The 20,261-nt window shown below is 43.7% G+C and overlaps 2 long non-coding RNA genes across 3 annotated transcripts in view; one reads left to right on the top strand and one right to left on the bottom strand.

The window, feature by feature from the left end:
* The window catches only part of LOC307225335, a 422,891-nt gene extending 412,082 nt beyond the window's left edge, over nucleotides 1-10,809 (bottom strand). For both annotated transcript variants that reach the window (XR_013842901.1, XR_013842902.1), the window contains exons 1-2: nucleotides 9,937-10,809; nucleotides 2,643-9,701 (exon numbers count right to left, since the gene is read on the bottom strand). This is a non-coding gene — a long non-coding RNA (uncharacterized lncRNA). The remainder of the gene's footprint in view (nucleotides 1-2,642; nucleotides 9,702-9,936) is intronic.
* Nucleotides 1-20,261, top strand: part of LOC307225418 — a 582,147-nt gene that overhangs the window by 417,070 nt on the left and 144,816 nt on the right. The gene's annotated exons all lie outside the window — the stretch shown is intronic.

Genomic DNA, 20,261 nt, shown 5'->3' with positions numbered 1-20,261 from the left:
GGGCCGTTGTGGTTTGCTGCAGTGCAGAATGTTTTCTGTGCAGGCTGCAATAAACCTTTGGGTGGTCTGAGAAATTTGTAGACCATGAATTGAGCTCAAGAGATGCCCAATATGGGACCTTTCATCAACATATCATCATCATTATTTATTGGATGTCTTACCTGCCCAGGTCCCAGGACAGGTTACACCCATATAAAAATACAATATTAAAATCCTTTAAAACAACAATGCTCTCCCACTGACTTACGTCCTTCCCTTCCACCAAAATACATTAACCCAGTCCCTTAAAAATGCAAGCACTTGTTATATCTTGGTTTGACAACTTCCTTATTAATCTACACACATCCTTAAATAGGTCATGCCAGTCACCAATTGCCAGTCAGCCTGAGCACCTGAGCATCTGGGAGACGCATGTGCCCTTGTCCCAATCCAATATCTGCTTGACCTTGATGGATGTGCGCGAGAGCATGTTGCCACATGGGCTGCAGTGGGAATACTCTTTATTTCTGCTACCACCACCCCAGCCAATCACCCCCTTCCTTTCTAGACAGGGCCTCCTTCCACCAATTGCACACCAGACGTAGTCTCTGAGCAAGTGCCAAATTTGTACTCACATGCTGAACAACTTCCATTTCATGTTTTCTTTCCCAGTTGGTCATCTTTTCTTTATTTCTTTCATCTCGTCTTCAGTCTAAAGTTAGGACAGTGTTGTGTCTTAGACAATCCGTTGAAGAACCTGATTACCAGCAGCTGGTGAGGTTAGATTTTTCTTTCTTTAATTAATTTTCTATTAAAAAAAAAAAACACAAGTTAAAGGTAACTGTAGGTGCTGTTCTCAGGTGAAAAAGAGAGAAAGAGAGAGAGAGAGAGAGAGAAACAAGAGATTTAGAGGGGGAAAATATTTTATGAATCGTGGACTTGTGTGTTTAGGTGGATGTGGGTGTTTATGGTACTAATAAGAATAACCTTCAGAGAATTGTTGGAGCAAAAGTAAATCAATGGATGATTTCCCAAATGACTGAGTCTGTATGACACCCTGAATTTACACTTAATGTTGGTGCTACATGTAATAGATTTCCATTGTTTGCATATGAAGTGTGGCACTGAAGAATGTGAAGCATTAATTTCCTAAGTCAAGTATTGGGGAGGAAAGGGTGAGGATGTCCAATGTCATGTGTTCAGAGACTTTCAGCTCCAGATCCGCATCAACCATGAGGTGGAGGCTGAGATGAAATCTTGCTTGGGGATGAAATCTTGAGTGAGCTATGAAAATAATTCCCGTGATATATGAATGATTGACCCAAAATGTGTGACCCATCTTCCCATGCCCGTGCACCCAGATTTGGACTCAGATTGGGCAAGGTATTCCTCACAGTTTGTCATTCCACATAGTCCCATCCCTCGTGATGGAAAGTGCACTACTACACTACCATGGGCACTAATGTCTGCAGTGGGCCTTTGTGTATCAATAGCTGTTCCAGTCATGGTGCTGCAACGTTGCTGTAGTGTCACTGGGACATTGCTTTGGTACTGCAGGGAGATTCCAACAGTTGGAACAATCCCGATTGAGGGCTCTGGCGACACACTCTAGGCTTCCAGGGCCTAGCAACTGCCCTATTCATTTCAATGCCAGAGAGCGCTTGGTATATATCACCCCAATTCCATCTGGCATTTTCCCAGGTTAGAGGGAATGAGACAGAGTCCTGCTTTTGTGGTGTACCTTGGGCCCATTCAGTCTTTGGCTTCCTGCCATGGTGAGGAAGTCATGATGATTGGACAAGGGAAAATTAGGCTTTTGACCTCGCTGAAATCAATGGAACTATGCTCGCTAAATGGAAGAACTTTACCATAAGCAGCTTATAGTTCAGGCTGCCAGGTAGCGTACTAGGTTTGATGATAAGCAAGTGGCTCCATATTCCAGCAGTTCTCACAATGTCTTGCTTGCTAATACAGATGCCTCGGGCTCATCGGTGACCCAAATGGGAAAGGTTTATTCTGCCATTCTGTGTGCCACTATTAATTCCAATCTAAGTGGTTTACTGCAGCAGAGAGCTACAGAGATAGACCTGCACATACACTGTTTGCATGCAATGCTAAGCCATGGTTTGTGTAGCTTAGCGGTGGTTTGTTTGTACATCCAAGTCCATCCTAGCCAACTATGGTTTTGTTGTGGCCAACAAACCAGTATATATGGAACCATGGTTTGAAAGGGGCTTGCAAATTTTGACTTGTGGTTTCTCAATAGGTCTGAACCCACTATCTTGGCTTAACCCCAGTTTGTTTCAGCACCCTACCCTCGATGCTTGCTCAGCTGCAAAAGTGCAAGATGAACATTTTGAAAATGAAACCAACATTAAAGGTAAAGGGACCCCTGACCATTAGTTCCAGTCATGACCGACTCTGGGGTTGCGGCGCTCATCTCGCTTTATTGGCTGAGGGAGCCGGCTTCCAAGTCATGTGGCCAGCATGACTATGCCACTTCTGGCGAACCAGAGCAGTGCACGGAAACGCGGTTTACCTTCCCGCTGGAGTGGTACCTATTTATCTACTTGTACTTTGACGTGCTTTCGAACTGCTAGGTTGGCAGGAGCAGGAACTGAGCAACGGGAGCTCACCCCATCGCGGGGATTCGAACCGCCGACCTAATCGGCAAGCCCTAGGCTCTGTGGTTTAACCCACAACGCCACCCATGTCCCCTAAAAAAACAACATTAGGCACAACAAATTATAGTTGCTCTACTGGTCTGCAGAGCTGATCCATCCATGGTTAAAACAAACAACGGCTTATCATTATATACAAACTGGTACAGTGCAGAATACAAACTGAAGTCAGCAGCCATTCATTTTTAAAAGAGCAGATCTCTAGTCCTCATTATTGCAAAGATTTTCCGGAAACTTAGGACAACATCTGGCTGAATCTCAAAAGCTTAGAGTGGTAGCTAAATAATACTTTTGATAGGGAAAGGCTGTATGACAGCAGGACCAGATTGAGGCTGCCACACGTATTAGGCTGTATGTCCCGTTGACCTATTTCTGAGTAAACATGCATAGAGTTGATACATCTGTTGATTTTGCTGACTGTCATTTCAATGTGTGAATTGACTTCTCCAAAAAAAGCATTGTGTACAGATCAGTGGGGTGGATGGTGCCAGAGCAAAATGGAAGTTTCATGGTTATTGAAGTCTAAAAAATATCTGCCCATATTCTGTGGCTATCATGTGTTTGCCTGGGTATGTCCAAAATGGTGGCAAGCCTTATTCAACATTGTAGCTTTCTTGGGAAGGGGTGGTCCCATCAAATATGTTCAAGCACACAACATAGTTTTTCAAGATGGCAGTATTTGCATTGGAAATCATTACTGCCATCTTGGGCATTATTGGATAGTGTGACTGCCACACTTGCCCTGAAATGTACAAGATAGTGGCATTAACAAAATTCCAGCTACTGGGAACAATGGGGAATATTTTATTGGCAATGCTGAGGTTATTCCAAGATCATTGAGGAGGATCTTGAAGGAAGTAGGTGGGAGAAGACTCAAAAGGGTGAAAATAAAAAAATAAATTTAAGAATTGATCATCAATCCCTATTCATTCTTATTAACTCTTTGAAGATTCATGCCCTCATTTTTCGTATGACAGAATGCTACTTAAAAAATAGACTTCCCTCTGGCAAAGCAAACAGTATCCCATTGTGATTGAATAGTTCTGGCAATAGTTAAATGGGTGCTTGGATGCAATTTCCACCCCCACTGCTCTTTCACGTTATCCACCTCTCCCTCAACAATCCTCTCTCTCTCTCTCTCTCTCTCTCTCTCTTTCTTCCTCTCAATATTTGTCTGGGTTGGTATTCAGAGTAGTACATCATATTCTCTATGTTGGAGATGTCTTGTTTTGTATTGGTTAATGGTTGTATTTGATTTTGCGTGAGGGTTTTTTTCTTTCTTCAGTTGAACTGCCTCTTCATGCTAGTGTTGTAATGGTACTTATAATGACGTTAAGAATAATAATGGTCAGCTGTTCCCAGATAGTAAATTATGCATAATTTATTTTCCTCTCTTTTTTTACATTATGTTGGTGTGTTTTTTAATTTGGCAATTACCACAAACAACGACAGCTGTTAAGGTGTTTTTTTATATATAAAAAAGTGTCCTTTCCTCCTTTTGGGTTAAAAAGCTGCAATTTCACTATTGCTCACCCATCCCCCCTTTTTTTGGTGTGTGTGTGGGGAATCTTTTAGAAAATTTTGAGCCCACTGTCCCATCAGGTATGGACATTTCTTAAGACGGGGTGAATTATGGGAGTGTTGAGTTCAATCTTAATTAACTTCACTCAGTTTGGATTATTTAATGACACTCTAGAGCCATTCAAAGCACTCTGGTTAAAAACTAAAGCAAATTTTTTTATATATATATATAAATATAAATATAAATATTATGACAAATGTACAATGTGAAAACTGAACATTTTGCTCTCTTTTTCTAAAAGGAAAAAAACACACAAAACAACTAAACCAGATTGTTCCCTGTCTTTGTGAACAAATATTTCTGACTCTTGTGGGTTCAACCTCACATGTGTTGGATACTTGATTTCCACCATTTTATGAAGACAGTCTGGGTTAATTATGTGACTTTGGTCAACATCAATACTTTGTTTTAGCTCCAGGTTAGTTCCAACCCAGGTTGGAGCAAGTCATCAACACACTAGTTATGAGAATATATAATCTGGGATGAGCCTGTGATGGAAGCACGTGCAAATCCACACAGATTCATTGTGGTCCCAACTGTGTTGAGGGAAACTTCAGAAATAAGTGATACTCCATAATGTATGTCTGATCGCCCCAGAAACAGATAAATGTATTCAATTATTCAGTTGACTGTCCTAGGTTGAGTCCAGTGGGCCTGTGCTTGCAAGTGCTTACTGTACTGGACCCAAAATACTTCAAAATTACTGCAGGTACAAGGACCTCATCTGTGAGTAACTGGGGGGAACATACCTGCTCTCCATTCCTACTGAGTTAAGGGGACAGAGCTTTATTTCTTTTGTTGATTGGGAGAGGGGAGTCTTTCTGCATTTATCTTCTTCACTGTATGCCATGGGACCTATTCAAGGTTTGGATATGTCCCTGATGTGATAGCCATAAGAAGCTAAACTGATGTCAAGCCCTTGTTAAGCATGACCTTATTTACAGAACGTATCCCAGGCACTACTGAACAACAACACCCTAGGGTCACTTAGAGGACAGCCCACATCTAGAAACGTGAAGGTTGAATCCAAAGCAGTAGACTTGGTCAGGTATGGATATTTTATCCAAGCGTGGAATGGTTTGAGCCAGCGCTATTTTCCTAGGAAAAAGAGGTGCCAGAATTCACCATAAACACCTCCCTCATTCTCTTAGAATGGCAATGGAGAGGTGCCGGAACACATCTGAGTTTCGGCTGGAAAAAACCAAAAAGCCTTGGTTTGAGCCCAATAGTCTGTCTCTGAGATCAACATGCTGAGTATTGAGATTCAGGTTGGCTTCAGTGGGGAGTTAACAGAAGTAAAAAAATAGCTTAACTTTGATTAGGATGTGTCCGATCACTGAACATTAAGGCCCTCTGATTCTGAACCACACAGCATTCCCCTCTCCTGCCCCCCCCCAATTATTGCCAAGCCTACCTCTTCTTGTCCAGTTGAGAATCTTGTAAATGATTGTCTTGTTTGCACTGAACTTTTGTATCTTCATCCCAGCAGCCCCGATTTAGCTAGAGTTACTTGTGACGGCAATTTTATGCACGCTTTACTTGGAAGGAATCCCTACTGAACATAGTAGGACTTCCTTCTGAGTAAACACACAAGGCTTCACTGAGCAGGCATGTGTAAGTTTGCACTGTACTGATCTCCCACTGCTTTTAGTGGGGCTTGCAGGACAACCCTGAACATCTCTACTCAGAAGAAGCACCCATGACACATACATCCAAGGTAAGTGCGTTTAGGATTAGTCCCTACTAACTTTAGCTGGATCGGGGCCATCACTTCTACTTCCTAATGTCATATGATTCATGCTATTTTGTTTTATTTTTAAATCATTTTTGGCAGAAATAATACTATCACTGGCAAAGGTGGGAAAGAAAATATTCAATACCACCAGTTTCCAGTGAAATGGGAATAGTTTCATGTTCTTGCTATCCCTCCCCATAAATTGTTCATGCTTTATATTGGCAAAATAGGATTGCCAAGTGCATTTAACATATTTATTTAACTGTCCTACTGTATTAATCCCAAATGGGACTCGTAACTATTATTACAGTATTTAATTAGTTGAGTAACCAAATCCTCTTATTAATGAATGGATGGGGGGGGGGAGCAAGTCTTTCTTCGGTGACAATGTTTCAGAGATTGGGTTTTGGTAGTAGACTTCCTTCAGTTAATTTTTTTTTAACAAAAGAAATTGTCTTTAACCTCCTTACAACACATTTTCAAAGTCCTTTTTTTTTTTGTAACATAATCCAAACAAGATGAACGCTCATTGTTCCTGAAGAAGTATCTGACATCACGTTTCTTCTAAAGTTGAAAATAATTATACTCAGTACAAACATAAGCTTCTCTTAGCAAAAACTTATCCCCTAGAATTAATGGCAACCACACAATAGCATCTATTTAAAGACATGCTTTAATAAGGGTGAAATGTTTAGTTTCCACTTTCTGGTTGAGTCAGTTCACTAAGCCTGGATTCAAATGTATGCTTTGCTCATAAGGAACAGGGTGGTTATCATGCTAGCTTAAAGTACAGAAGGGCCCACTGCTATATTTCGTTTTCTTGCCTTCTGTCTCTCTCTGATCCTCAGAGGTTTTCAGGCAGAGGTTGGGTGGCCATCTGTCATAGATTCTTTAGCTGAGATTCCTTCGTTTCAGGGGGTTGGACTAGATTACCCTCGGGTCCCTTCTAACTCTTCTGTGATCTCCCTCTCTCATCTATCCCTATTCACATTGTGAGCCACACAATTGGGGCCTCCATCCAGAGAATGAGAGCTGCATTTTAGTCCCATTGAGTTCATCATCATTTATTTGCATGCTGTTTCTCCATAATTTAGCCACGCTCAAGGCAACTTTCAACACTCAAGAATATCTTGATTCATTCTTAATAGTTACAAAACTATATCAAAGTTTTAAGTAGTCATAAACAGCAAATGAAAACTTCTCAGTAAGTATGCAATAAAATTAAGCATAATTGGTAAGTTCCAACAATAAAGATAATACCGTAATATCAATAACAACAAAAGCGTCTCCAAATTAAATACTGAACTCAACAAAAACAGCTAAGGAATATTCCACCCCTGTAGACTCTAGACACCCAGAGATTTCAACTAGCTTTCACTAGATTGCAAGCATCTTTTTTTAGCATGACAAAATGTGGCTTGATGGAACCCATGTTGCAGGTCAACGAAGAAAGCAACCCTGACCTCAGCATTTATAAGAGTCATATGCAGATTGATTCACATGGCCATTTTTAGGTGGTGAGATATGGTTTGTGTGAATGTGTTTTGACATTCCACCATCCCTGCCTTTATGACTGTGCAGTACATTGCATGATTTACCACATGCTCAGAACCTGAGTTTCACACTGGGCACATTTTGGAAACTGGTTTGAATGTTATTGGTTTTTTTTATTTAAAAAATTAACTCCCCCCCCCCTAAAAGATGATAATTGTGCAATATTTTGCAACTCAAATCTCACTTTCTGAAATTCAAATCCCACCCAACCCCAGCCCCAAAGTTCTGCTTTTTGAACTATGGGGGTGACCCAACCAGAATTAATCATTTTTCAATGAAATTTATTGAGTGGGGAATCATTAAATTTGTGCTTAAAAATACCCTATTGAAACTAATTAGGATTTTTAAAGACTTAACATTGGATTGACTGAGCTTTAAAATTTTAAATCTGGTTAATAATGACTGTCCTTCAAGTAGTCTTGCCATATTCAAGTGTTTTACGCACTGCTATTTCTTTCTTTCTTTTGGGGTGGTGGTGGTAAAGATAGATTGGAACAAAGTTATTTGGGGCACAAAAAACACATGCTTTTGAATTCTCCACCCCTAAACCGCCAGTTCATTTCAGCTTTAAAGCATGGTCATATTGCGAACGTCCACCACATTCACTCACAAAACTTCCCCGAGATCACGCTCGTCATCTCAGAGGGAACCACAGAAAAGCCACCATGCAAACTCAGTGATAGTCGCCCTCTCCACTTTGCTGATTAATTTTCTGGTAACGATCCAGTAAAATATTCAAAACTCAGTGCCAAATAGCACAGTTATTTGTTCAGTCCTATTTCTAACTAAAGGGGTGCATGCTAAAGTCCTGCTTCAGTTCATTGCAATTAACTTCTCCCATTCAGTCAAATTCTCCAGGCTTGAGAACTTGGTGTGGATAACAAGTTTTGAGGTTTAAAACCCTCATCTCAAAGAAGTGGTGAACATTACCAGAGCTCTGCACCATCATGCAGCTCAGAGTAAAATCTAAACTGCAGAAGAAATCCTGGCTCATATACCTTCAAAACCCATCAAATTCTATTCAAACAAGACTTACCTGAGCAGGGTAGTCTCTGTGGGACTCCCGCCACAGAGAGATGGAAGACTTGATCCTTTCTATCCCTTTGTGGGAACCCTCATTGAAAGGCCCCAGTGTCCCTTGGGAAATGTAGTTTTCTGGAGGACTGCTGCAATGCAAGAGAGAAGGGAAACGTTAGATCTCCCTAAGTTCAATGGAACTTGATCACATTTAATTTTAGCTAGAAGTGAGCCACTGTCTACAACCCTGACTCACCCTTAAGGAGAAATGTGAACTGGTTGATGAGGCAAATCCCAGCTATGGATGGAAGCAATTTCCTTGATAGTTCTGCATTCTCCTGCCTTGCCCAGCCCCACCAGCCCAGGTTTCCCACCAGCCATTTGTTTCACACTATAGTCGGTATACCTGGGGGTGTTCAGGACTTTTGTGCCTGGGACAGGTGTAGTATGGGAACCAGACTTTAGTCATTTGTGTGTGTTCGCACTAAGCAAACTAGGCGGAGTGCTCCCTGCCTTCCCCTTACAAAGATGGCTGGAGTTCTTTAGCAGCTGCCATGTTCAGAGCTGTGGGTCATTTCAAGGGACTTCTTTGAAAGGGAAAATATACAGCCACACTCCTGCCCACTGCAGTGAAGACTCGCACCACAGGGCTCGGGCTATGTTCCAGCCCTAACACCACACATAACCATTGAGAGACTGGTGTGTGTGTGTGTGTGTGTGCGCACACATTCAGCTTCATTTCCATGTGTGCTGATTTTCCTCTTGGCTTTATTTTCACTAACAAAGCATGTTTGTTTTGCTTACGGCTCAGTTTCTGCCTCCACCCTGCTCTGTGCCAGCGATTCTCCCTTCTATAATATAATAGATTTCTGACACAGGGGCCACATCAGGCACCGTTACTTTTATGCATTTCATTGCATGTTGTGTGCAAGGCTCATACAGCCTGATCCAGGCAGCTGACTCAAAAGATACATCATGAATACATCTCCTCCTCCTCTTGCAAAATGTATGGCATGTGGTGTTAGAAATAATCACCAGCCTGGTCCAAGGAGCCAAGAGTGGAGCTCCTGCCAGATGCGACACTCGAGGAACCATCCCCCCCCTCTCCCTCCACCAACTAGGTGACCAGCACTGTCAACCCACAATACTCCACCTAAAAGATTCCACCTAAACATTAGGAAGAACTTCCTGACAGTAAGAGCTGTTCGACAGTGGAATTTGCTGCCAAGGAGTGTGGTGGAGTCTCCTTCTTTGGAGGTCTTTAAGCAGAGGCTTGACAACCATATGTCAGGAGTGCTCTGATGGTGTTTCCTGCTTGGCAGGGGGTTGGACTCGATGGCCCTTGTGGTCTCTTCCAACTCTATGATTCTATGATTCTACTCATCAACTCTTGGGCTATGTGCAGGAGACAGGAATGGGGGACCCTGGACCTAATCTGGCATCCTTTCCCTCTTCTGCAACCCTTAATCATCACTGAAAGCACCACCCACCTGTTAGGCACTGCAAGCGGGGCGCAGTTGTATCAACACACAGCCCTATCTCTGCTTATGGATCGGGGCGGTGCACATTTTTATAGCTCTGTTTTGTTCTAAAGTGCTTATTCCTCTCCTGTATCTGGGAAAGTGAGGGCCGGGGGGCGGGGGGAACGCAGGAGGGAAAAAAAATAAAAGGAAAAAAAAGAGACAATCAAACGCTTGGAGCTTAAAACAAAGTATGTGTGCAACCTACCATCTCACTTGAAATTTAATAATAATAATAATAAAAGAAAATAATTATGTAAATATAACATAGAGTTATAGATTTATATTTTGTTCATAACACATAGTGTAATATAAGTTGTATATTTTCATGTTTTGGTTTTATGTTAACATTCACGCCATGATTAAAAAAAAAAAAGGAGTTTATGTACTCTTTACAAAAAAGAAGATGATGTGGGTTTGCCAGGATCCTGGTTTGAGGGGTGGGGGTGGGTGAGGGGATGGTTTTTCTTCTTTCTTTTTTTCATTGCCCTTTTTTCAGTATTATTTGCCCTGCAGGGCACCAATAAAAAACAGCAAATGTGTTCTTTACCTATACTGTGTTTCTGTTTCCAAATTCTTAATGCCATTAAAGCGTGACATTCCTTTATGCCGAGAGCAACACACCTCTAAACTCAGGGTTTGGGGAAGAGAAGCCCATTTAGTGCCGGATTTAGATATATACTAAACAAGCTGTAGCTTAGGGCCCCACTCTCTTGGGGGGCCACAAAAAAAACTAAAGGGGGAAAAACTGGGTGTACATTTCCAAAATATAAGATAAGAAACAAATAAAATAAAACCTACATACAACAACAGTGTTTTGTGTTGCGTAGGCTCCTATGATGTAAGTAATGGGCCCCGCCTGCTAGCCTGCTCCCTAAAATATCACTGATTTGCTCATTTCTACATTCTGCATGGATGGCTTGCATGGCAACATGTGTAGATGGCTTTAGATACCTAGGTAAAGGTAAAGGTAAAGGGAGCCCTGACCATTAGGTCCAGTCATGGCCAACTCTGGGGTTGCGGCGCTCATCTCACTTTATTAGCCGAGGGAGCCAGCGTACAGCTTCCAGGGCATGTGGCCAGCATGACTAAGCCGCTTCTGGCGAACCAGAGCAGCGCACAGAAATGCCGTTTACCTTTCCGCCGGAGCGGTACCTATTTATCTACTAGCACTTCGTGCTTTCAAACTGCTAGGTTGGCAGGAGCAGGGACCAAGCAACGGGAGCTCACCCTGTCGCAGGGATTCGAACCACCGACCTTCTGATTGACAAGCCCTAGGCTCTGTGATTTAACCCACAGTGCCACCCGTGTCCCTTTAGATACCTATTAGGTCCATAAATAGCATATATTCAACACAAAAACAGCGACAATTTGTTGTTGACAAAGGACAGCTGGACATATAAAGGGCCCCATTACCTTCAGTAGCTGAGGGTCTCATCAAACCTAAATCCTGCCCTGAGCCCATTGCCCACATTCCTTACTTTACTGACTCAGAATTTCATTCCGCACTGTGTTTTATTCCCCTACCAAAAACTGTGCATCTCAGTCCATTACATGAAGTGAAACACAGCTACACTTTAGAACCCACACATCTCCAAATTTCACAATGCAGTTTTCCAACCAATGAGTACATCTATATTAGGGGAAAGTGTGCGTGAAAATGCAGGTGTCGAGAATAAAAAATAGAATTATGTTAGGGAAAAGGGATTGCTGAAAAGGTGTACGCTAGCCCATACAGCTTTCCAAATTGGGAGAAGTTGCTGACAAAGTTTCATGGGCATTAAAAAATAATAATAATTGCAAATAGCTTTGGAAATGTGCAGAACTGAATTTAAGACTGGAAAAGTGTGAAGCTGAAATTTACAGATCTGTTCAGCCACATTGGCATCCATTGCAGAGCCTGTGAAACTCTCTCACTTCTCCCACCAACAGCTGGGCCACAGCATTATGCACAAGCTGTCATTTCCAGACCGTCCTCAAGGGCAGCCCCACGTAGAGCACATTACAGTAATCTATCTGGGATGTTAGCAGCACATGATTTACTGAGTCCAAGTTACTCCATTCCAGGAACGGGTTTCGCTGGTGAACTAACTGAAGCTGCATTTGCTGCAGCTTTCATTTCCTTTGGCTTGCAGGCATCTAGATCTCCATCACGAAATGCAGCTAATGTCACAGTCACTGCACCCCCACTGCAACCACCGTCACATAAAACATATTTACATGTTTACAGTTTTGATGTCAATAAAAAATCCCCACGGCTTTCTACCTCGTTCCACCACACCACACATTGTCAAACTAAATCCTTTGCTATAATCTTAGAGAATAATCTTGATATCAGCAGTGTGAACACTTTAAATAATTCCAAACCATATGAAAAAGAAATATAACTCACATAATAATGGAAATCCTACACAAATTACACCTCCGTTTCATATAATTTTGAATTACTTAAAAGTATAATAAAGTATAATAAAAGAAATTCGCTCAAGTCCTTGTTGACTTCATCTTCTTTCTCATACCATTTTGGTGAGTTTTGACATCATGGCAAAATAGCATGTTTCGATAATAATAATAATGATGATGATGATGATGAATTTATTTATACCCCGCACTCCCCGGCCAGGACCAGGCTCAGGGCAGCTAACAACAAATATGTGATACATTAAAAACACAATCAAAGAATTGATTGAAATACAGCTTAAAATTAAAATCAGGATGAAATTAAATGGCAGCCCATGAATCACAACCATAGGGTTGTTGTTTAGTCATTTAGTCGTGTCCGACTCTTCGTGACCCCATGGACCAGAGCACGCCAGGCACCTCTGTCCTCCACTGCCTCCCGCAGTTTGATCAAACTCATGCTAGTAACCTCGAAAACACTATCCAACCATCTCATCCTCTGTCGCCCCCTTCTCCTTGTGCCCTCCATCTTTCCCAATATCAGGGTCTTCTCCAGGGAATCTTCTCTTCTCATGAGATGGCCAAAGTACTGGAGCCTCAGCTTCAGGATCTGTCCTTCCAGTGAGCACTCAGGGCTGATTTCCTACAGAATGGAGAGGTTTGATCTTCTTGCAGTCCATGGGACTCTCAAGAGTCTCCTCCAGCACCATAATTCAAAAGCATCAATCCTTCGGTGATCAGCCTTCTTTATGGTCCAGCTCTCACTTCCATGTATAGAAGTGAGAGCTGGACCATAGGGTTAGGGAACATCAAGTATTCGCCAGGGCCAGCTATCCATGCTGGTCCCACAGGAGCCGATAAAAAGAGCCAAGGAGGTAACTTACATACAAGGTCCCATAGAAGGGGGTCCCATAAAAAAGAGGGGGGTCAGACTTGGCCCGGACCAAAGGCCAGGCGGAACAGCTCCGTCTTGCAGGTCCTGTGGAAGGATGTCAAATCGATGACCAACTCATGTTCAGTTGGAATTATAGGAGTACACCATTTAGCAACTATGAACGTTTTGGCTGTGATTGTGAAATTTCCCACTAAATTACAATGTCCTGCTCACAATCTTTTTAAAGATCAGCCAAAATAATCCAAAAGTAGCAGACTGAACACTGCACTGTATTTGACCATGCCTTGCCTGCATAATTTTTTTCCTGCAAAAGCATCTTCTCACATGTGCAGACTAGGTGTGCATAAAATCTGCCTCACATTCCCCACATCCCCAGCATAACCTGTTGACATTAGGATACATGATTTGTAAAGCGATGTTGTTGTTTAGTCGTTTAGTCGTGTCCGACTCTTCGTGACCCCATGGACCAGAGAACGCCAGGCACTCCTGTCCTCCACTGCCCCCCGCAGCTTGGTCAGACTCATGCTGGTAACCTCGAAAACACTATCCAACCATCTCGTCCTCTGTCGCCCCCTTCTCCTTGTGCCCTCCATCTTTCCCAACATCAGGGTCTTCTCCAGGGAGTCTTCTCTTCTCATGAGGTGGCCAAAGTACTGGAGCCTCAGCTTCACAATCTGTCCTTCCAGTGAGCACTCATTGTAAAGCGATATGGGAGGTCAAATACCAGCAATATAAAATTTCATTTAATTGGTTGTTTACTTCCATTGTTTCCACCCACACACCCCAATAATTGTAAAGTGATATGGGAGGTCAAATACCAGCAATATAAAATTTCATTTAATTGGTTGTTTACTTCCATTGTTTCCACCCACACACCCCAATAATTGTATTTTTTATTGCTTCTTTTATTTTATTTTTAGATATTGTCTTTTATTGTATTACAATCGGAAGTCCGCGGAACTCAAATCCTAATGCAATGAGAAACAGTATAAGAAATGAAAGAATCGATAAAAATGCAATTTAAAAAATCAATCAATATGTGTATTTAATGTGGCGGTTTGGCTGTCTCCCATCTTCAACCACAAATCACCCAGACCACCTGAATGAAGTCCACGGACCACAATTTGGGAACCTTTGCCCTTGTGCAAAAGGTAAAGGTAAATGTACCCCTGCCCGTACGAGCCAGTCTTGACAGACTCTGGGGTTGTGCGCCCATCTCACTTAAGAGGCCAGGGGCCAGCGCTGTCCGGAGACACTTCCGGGTCACGTGGCCAGCGTGACATCGCTGCTCTGGCGAGCCAGAGCCGCACACGGAAACGCCGTTTACCTTCCCGCTGGTAAGCGGTCCCTATTTATCTACTTGCACCCGGAGGTGCTTTCGAACTGCTAGGTTGGCAGGCGCTGGGACCGAGCAGCGGGAGCGCACCCCGCCGCAGGGATTCGAACCGCCCTTGTGCAAACATCACAATTATTCTACTTAGTGATGGTTCAGCTTGTGCAACATCAGCTCTCAAGCAACTTGTGGTCACATCATGCTGGATCTCATCCATTGGCTCATTGGCAGCAGTTTAACCCTGCAACCCTGCACATTGGGGCAAAAGAGACGGACAACCAGGAGGACCTTGAAGTCTGTGGCAAGCTCCACATCTGCAACACGCTGCAAAAAATCAGAACTTGATTTTTGAAGATAACAAAAACAAGAGGTTTAATTTAGATAGGTAGCCATGTTGGTTTGACGCAGTTGAAATAAATTTTAAAAAAAATGTTCAGCAGCACCTTAGAGACCAACTAAGTTTGTTCTGGGTATAAGAGGTTTAATTGCTGGCTCCCCTTAAGAAATGGGACTATATAATTTGGAACTCCAAAATCTGGGGAGAAATTCTAAGGGTGGGATTTTTCAGAAGCATCTGCAATGAAGAGTGATGAGTAGAAAATAGGGGGGGGGTCTGTGGTACCTTTAAGAGGGACAGGCGGTGACATAAATCACTGTGAACATAGAACAAGCAAGAGACAAAAATAGGTGGGACAAGATATGTGGTTCTTACCACTATACCATAGGCCAGAGGCAAGCCAAAGAAAACAGAGGTTTCTACACCTGGACATCTCTCCATCAAGCCAGAGGCACCTTCACAATTCATGGATACACCTGAGGCAGGAAAAAAGCCCTGGAGGAAGTACAGAACAGCGCTGGTGAGGTGTGCAGTCTGGGGAGATGGGTGTGGCCTAATAAAAGTCCCAAGGGCCATATAAAGGCCTGAGGGCCACATTTAGGTTTCACACTCCTGGACTAGAGCACGCTTAATCAGATTCATGAAATGTTAGCTGCACCTGCTACAGTGCCAATCTTGCTTATTCAGATGGCACCGTGAGGGGTGGATAGATGAAATCAGGAGTTTGCTGAAGCAAGGATTTGGGCTTAGCAGGGGACACTGCTTAGACTCCAAGAGTGTTGGTTCTGCGTTGGGTTTGGAAATATATGGTGTCGTCCAAGGAAGGACCACTGCTCGGTGATAGAGCATGTGCTTTAGACACAGAAGATCTATGTTTTGATCCCTGTAGGGCTAGGAGAGATCCCCTGTCTGAAATCCGGGAGAGCTCCCACCAGTCATTGTATTAACCACATAAATTATCTTCCTTTCCCACAATTTAAAAGCCAGGCAAAGGACTGAAATGTGAGGTTCAGCACAATATGATCTGTCTCCTATCTTCCAACTTGCAAATCAAGTAGCAAGTAGTGGTCTGGTCAGCTCACAAGAATGCCCAGAGGGAGGAATTCACTCTTTATTGTCAAGAGGACACTTACAAGTTAGGAAAAGGCATGTTCCATCTGTCCTCCGTCTCTCTGTTATTCCTAGATGTGCATCCAATGAGGAAGTTACCGCAACAGAGGCGCCCTGTCTCTAACCTCAGCTCATGTATCTCTCCCACCTGAGCTGCGCACAAGCAGGTGAAGACTGCGCCTGCATGCAGCCTGCCTCTGCTCCTCCCTCTTCAACCCTCTCTTGGTCCTGGGAGATAGTGGAGCAGGAGAGGTGGGGGCAGTAGGAGGAGGAGGAGGTGTGGAAGCCATTGACTCCACACCAGCCTGACCTCTTTCCCTTCCTCCTCCTGCACCTGTTCCTCACTCTCCAACCCTGCAGCTTCCTACCTCTGCCTTTCATTTCCTTGCTGTTAGAGGCTCCCCCAGATCTCTGGCCCCTTCTTCCAAGTCAGTCTCCAACCCTCCTTCCTCCCAGTGACCACACATCAGAATCCAGCCATCAGTCCTCAGTGCCTAGCCAGTCCCTCACATTACCGCTTTGTAATCAGGCTTAGTCAAAGAATATATGTCTAAGTAAAGGTAAAGGGACCCCTGACCATTAGGTCCAGTTGTGGCCGACTCTGGGGTTGCGGCGCTCATCTCGCTTTACTGGCCGAGGGAGTCGGCGTACAGCTTCCAGGTCATGTGGCCAGCATGACTAAGCCGCTTCTGGCGAACCAGAGCAGCGCACGGAAACGCCGTTTACCTTCCCGCCAGAGCGGTACCTATTTATGTACTTGCACTTTGACGTGCTTTCGAACTGTTAGGTTGGCAGGAGCTGGGACTGAGCAACGGGAGCTCACCCCGTCGCAGGGATTCGAACCACCGACCTTCTGATCGGCAAGTCCTAGGCTCTGTAGTTTAACCCACACCGCCACCCACATCCCTAATATAGATCTAGCCACATACACCAAAAAAAACCCCACAAATAAACCTCTTTTAAACTTCTTTTTAAATGGAAAGTATTGAAGAAGCCTTCGTGAGCAAGGAAAAACAAAGCAGCTTCCAAGGACAGACACGTGAAGTTTCTAACTTTGGGAAGAAGCTCGACTTCATCTTGTTTCGGAGTTTGATTGAAAAGCAGTGAGCAGAGGCATGCAGCCTGAGGGATCTATATTCCCGTCAAAGCTTTGTTCCTCTCCTGTTCACCGGAGACATTGTACGTAGGTGGTGCTTTTAACAGGTAACTCCCATTCTTCCCAGTGAATGCGAGAGGGCAATCTATATTATCATATCAGGGAGGAGCAAATTATACAGGCAACTCCCCGGCAGACAATAAAAGACAATCCTGACAGCAGAATCAAAACAGATGTCAAACTTCTCTTTTCTGCCAGGCGTATCAATGTTTAAGTGACAGCTGATGGGAGCTGATGATGGACTTCTTGCATTCTTCTCCAGGTGCCTGCTTCTTGGGGGGTGGAGGAGGGGCAATGCAAATGTTGCCTGTATTCAATTTGGTCAAATGACAACTCTGCTTGTCAATAAGACAGACAGAGCGATCAGGCTGTGAATACAAGTTCCTTTTCAAAGGCTTTATTTTGTTAAGATGATCATCGCTGGGAAATAGAATACTGAAATTCGCAGCAGCTTCCAAAGCTCTTGTTGAAACTGAAGAACTTGTTGTTGTTGTTTTTGTCGCACTCTTTAGTTTACACTTTTGGCTTTTTACACCTTCATCCTTCCTAAATTGGTTGGCAGCAGTTTTGGGATGTACAATGGTACCTCGGGTTAAGAACTCAATTTGTTCTGGAGGTCCATTCTTAACCTGAAGCTGTTCTTAACCTGAGGTACCACTTTAGCTAATGGGGCCACCCGCTGCCGGCGAGCAATTTCTGTTCTCATCCTGAGGTAAAGTTCTTAACCCGAGGTACTATTTCTGGGTTAGCGGGGTTTGTAACCTGAAGAGTCTGTAACCCGAGGTACCACTGTACCTGGTTGCTTGCTGCTAAGTATGTTAAGATGAAAAGCAAAGTTCTTCAAGCCAGGTGCTTTTGTGGAGAAGACACACACACACACACACTCCGAATGTTTGTGAATCATTTAAGCTGCAGCCCCATTTATAAGGCAGCAAAGGCCAAGCTTCATGAGCCATAAGTTATCACATGGGGGAGAGCAACAGGAACTAGCTCTCCACCCCCACAACATCACCATAATCATCTCCCTCCAATGCCTTGTGAGGCATTGTGCAGCCTTCTGTACTCGTGGAGACTTGCTGCTCTGGAAAATCAGGGTTCTGAAATGCACAGGGAGTCTTCTTCACATCTGTTTAGAATAACAGAATCATAGAATTGTAGAGTTGGAAGGGACCATGAGGGTCATTTAATCCAACCCCCCGCCATGCAGGAATCTCAGCTAAAGCATCACGGCAGGTAGTCATCGGACCTCTGCTTAGAAATCTCCAAGGCAGGAGAGTCCAGCACCGTCTGAGGGAGAGGAGAAGAATAATGGAAAGGGTGGTGTTAGCGTGCTCATTCCCACTGCTCCCCTTGCTTGATTATTTGCCCCTGTTTCAGTAGGGGCATTCAACTGCTTTGTGTCAGGGGCAAATATTGTGGTGAATTGCGGTGAGGAGGGTGAGGAGGGCAAGCAGAGATACTGAAGAAGCTGACTGTGCTGAGATGCAATTCTATTCAATTTAGACTAATTATTTCTAAATGTGCATCTATACGTATAAATTAGCATATGTAAATATTATGCAAATCTCTTTTTGTCCTCCTTTTTGGCAACGTGTAAGTGGCCACCCTAGACCAAAACCAGTTTTCCCCATTTGCATCTGTCTTCCTTCCTTCCTTCCTTCCTTCTATCCATCTATTTATCTTCATCAATCTTTCTATCTCACTATCTATCCATCTGTTCATCCATCTACCGAATGGGCCTGGTTCTTGAACCTACACATTTCAGATGATGACGATGATGGCTTTTCAACATTCCATGCTATCCCAATCTCTGCTTTGGCAAGGATCACAAATTGGGGGGAAAAAAGTTTCTTGTGGAAGACAGGCAAACAAACAACACACACTTGGGAGGTGTCCATGCCTCAGAGTGAGCCCAGCAATGGCTACAGAAATGCTCCCTCCCCCTATCTCTCTTTTTGTGTTGTTGTCGTAAATTGAGATGAGAGATGGGGCCTTTTTGCCATTCCTCCAAAGCTTTCAATTTTATGTCTGGGCTGTTGAATTGCCTGCCCGCCGTTCGACAGCCCTTCAGGCGCAAGATGGCTGGCAACCCCATCGGATTCTAAAGACCCTGGCATGCATCTCCGCCACAGCTAAACAGAGTCACCCCTAGCACTCGCTCTTTATGGGGGAGAAATATGTGCAAAATCTCATCATTCAGCCTAATGGTATGATCTGTCAATCAGGTTTAGGGCACCAAAAACTAGCCGGCAATAGCCTCATCTCTCTTGATTTAATCATTTCGAATTAGCGTAACTCTCTGTCATTCCTTTGGCATGTGTCCCTTCCCTGACCATCTGAGCGATACAATCACCCTCTTTGGATGGCGATGTGGCTTCCCATAGCTTTGTTTAGCTGTGGGAGGCTGATTTAGCCTGTCACGCTGGCAAATCTTTTAGCATCCTCTATTTTGCAGTTTATTTAAAAAAAATAAATGCATCCCGGCTTGCAACTTTTTGAATTGAAAATTCAGACTATATACAGGAGAAAGAGCAGAAGGGGATTTAGGGAAGCACACCTGATTTGGTTGCACTAGGTGCAGAGCCACAGGGAGTGCTAGAACTATGATACAGAATGGCAGGCGAGAGGCTGGGGGGTGAATTTTGGCTCCGCACAGGGTGCTGCTGAAGTTTGAGACCCTGAGGTCCACACTGGAAAGAGAAAGTGTTGAAAAGTAGCTGGACCCCTCCCAACCATCCACACACCTCCCTTGGAAGAAGGCCTTGGATGATGAACATAGGGTCTGGGTTGGTTCGTGTGGAGAGAGGCATTCCTTGAGCTATTGGGGTCCTGAGTGGCATAAAGCTTTTAGGTCAAAAGCAGGACTTTTAACTGAGTCCAGAAACCAAATGGAAGCCAGTGCAGTGGTGCACTATAAATGCGGGATTGCAAATGTAATGCAAGCCCAATGGAAGACTGCTGC

Source organism: Podarcis cretensis (assembly GCF_951804945.1).
Source record: "Podarcis cretensis genome assembly, chromosome: 10".
NCBI classification, from domain to species: domain Eukaryota; kingdom Metazoa; phylum Chordata; class Lepidosauria; order Squamata; family Lacertidae; genus Podarcis; species Podarcis cretensis.
Note: the sequence above shows the minus strand (reverse complement) of the source record. Positions and strands in the feature narration are given on the sequence as shown.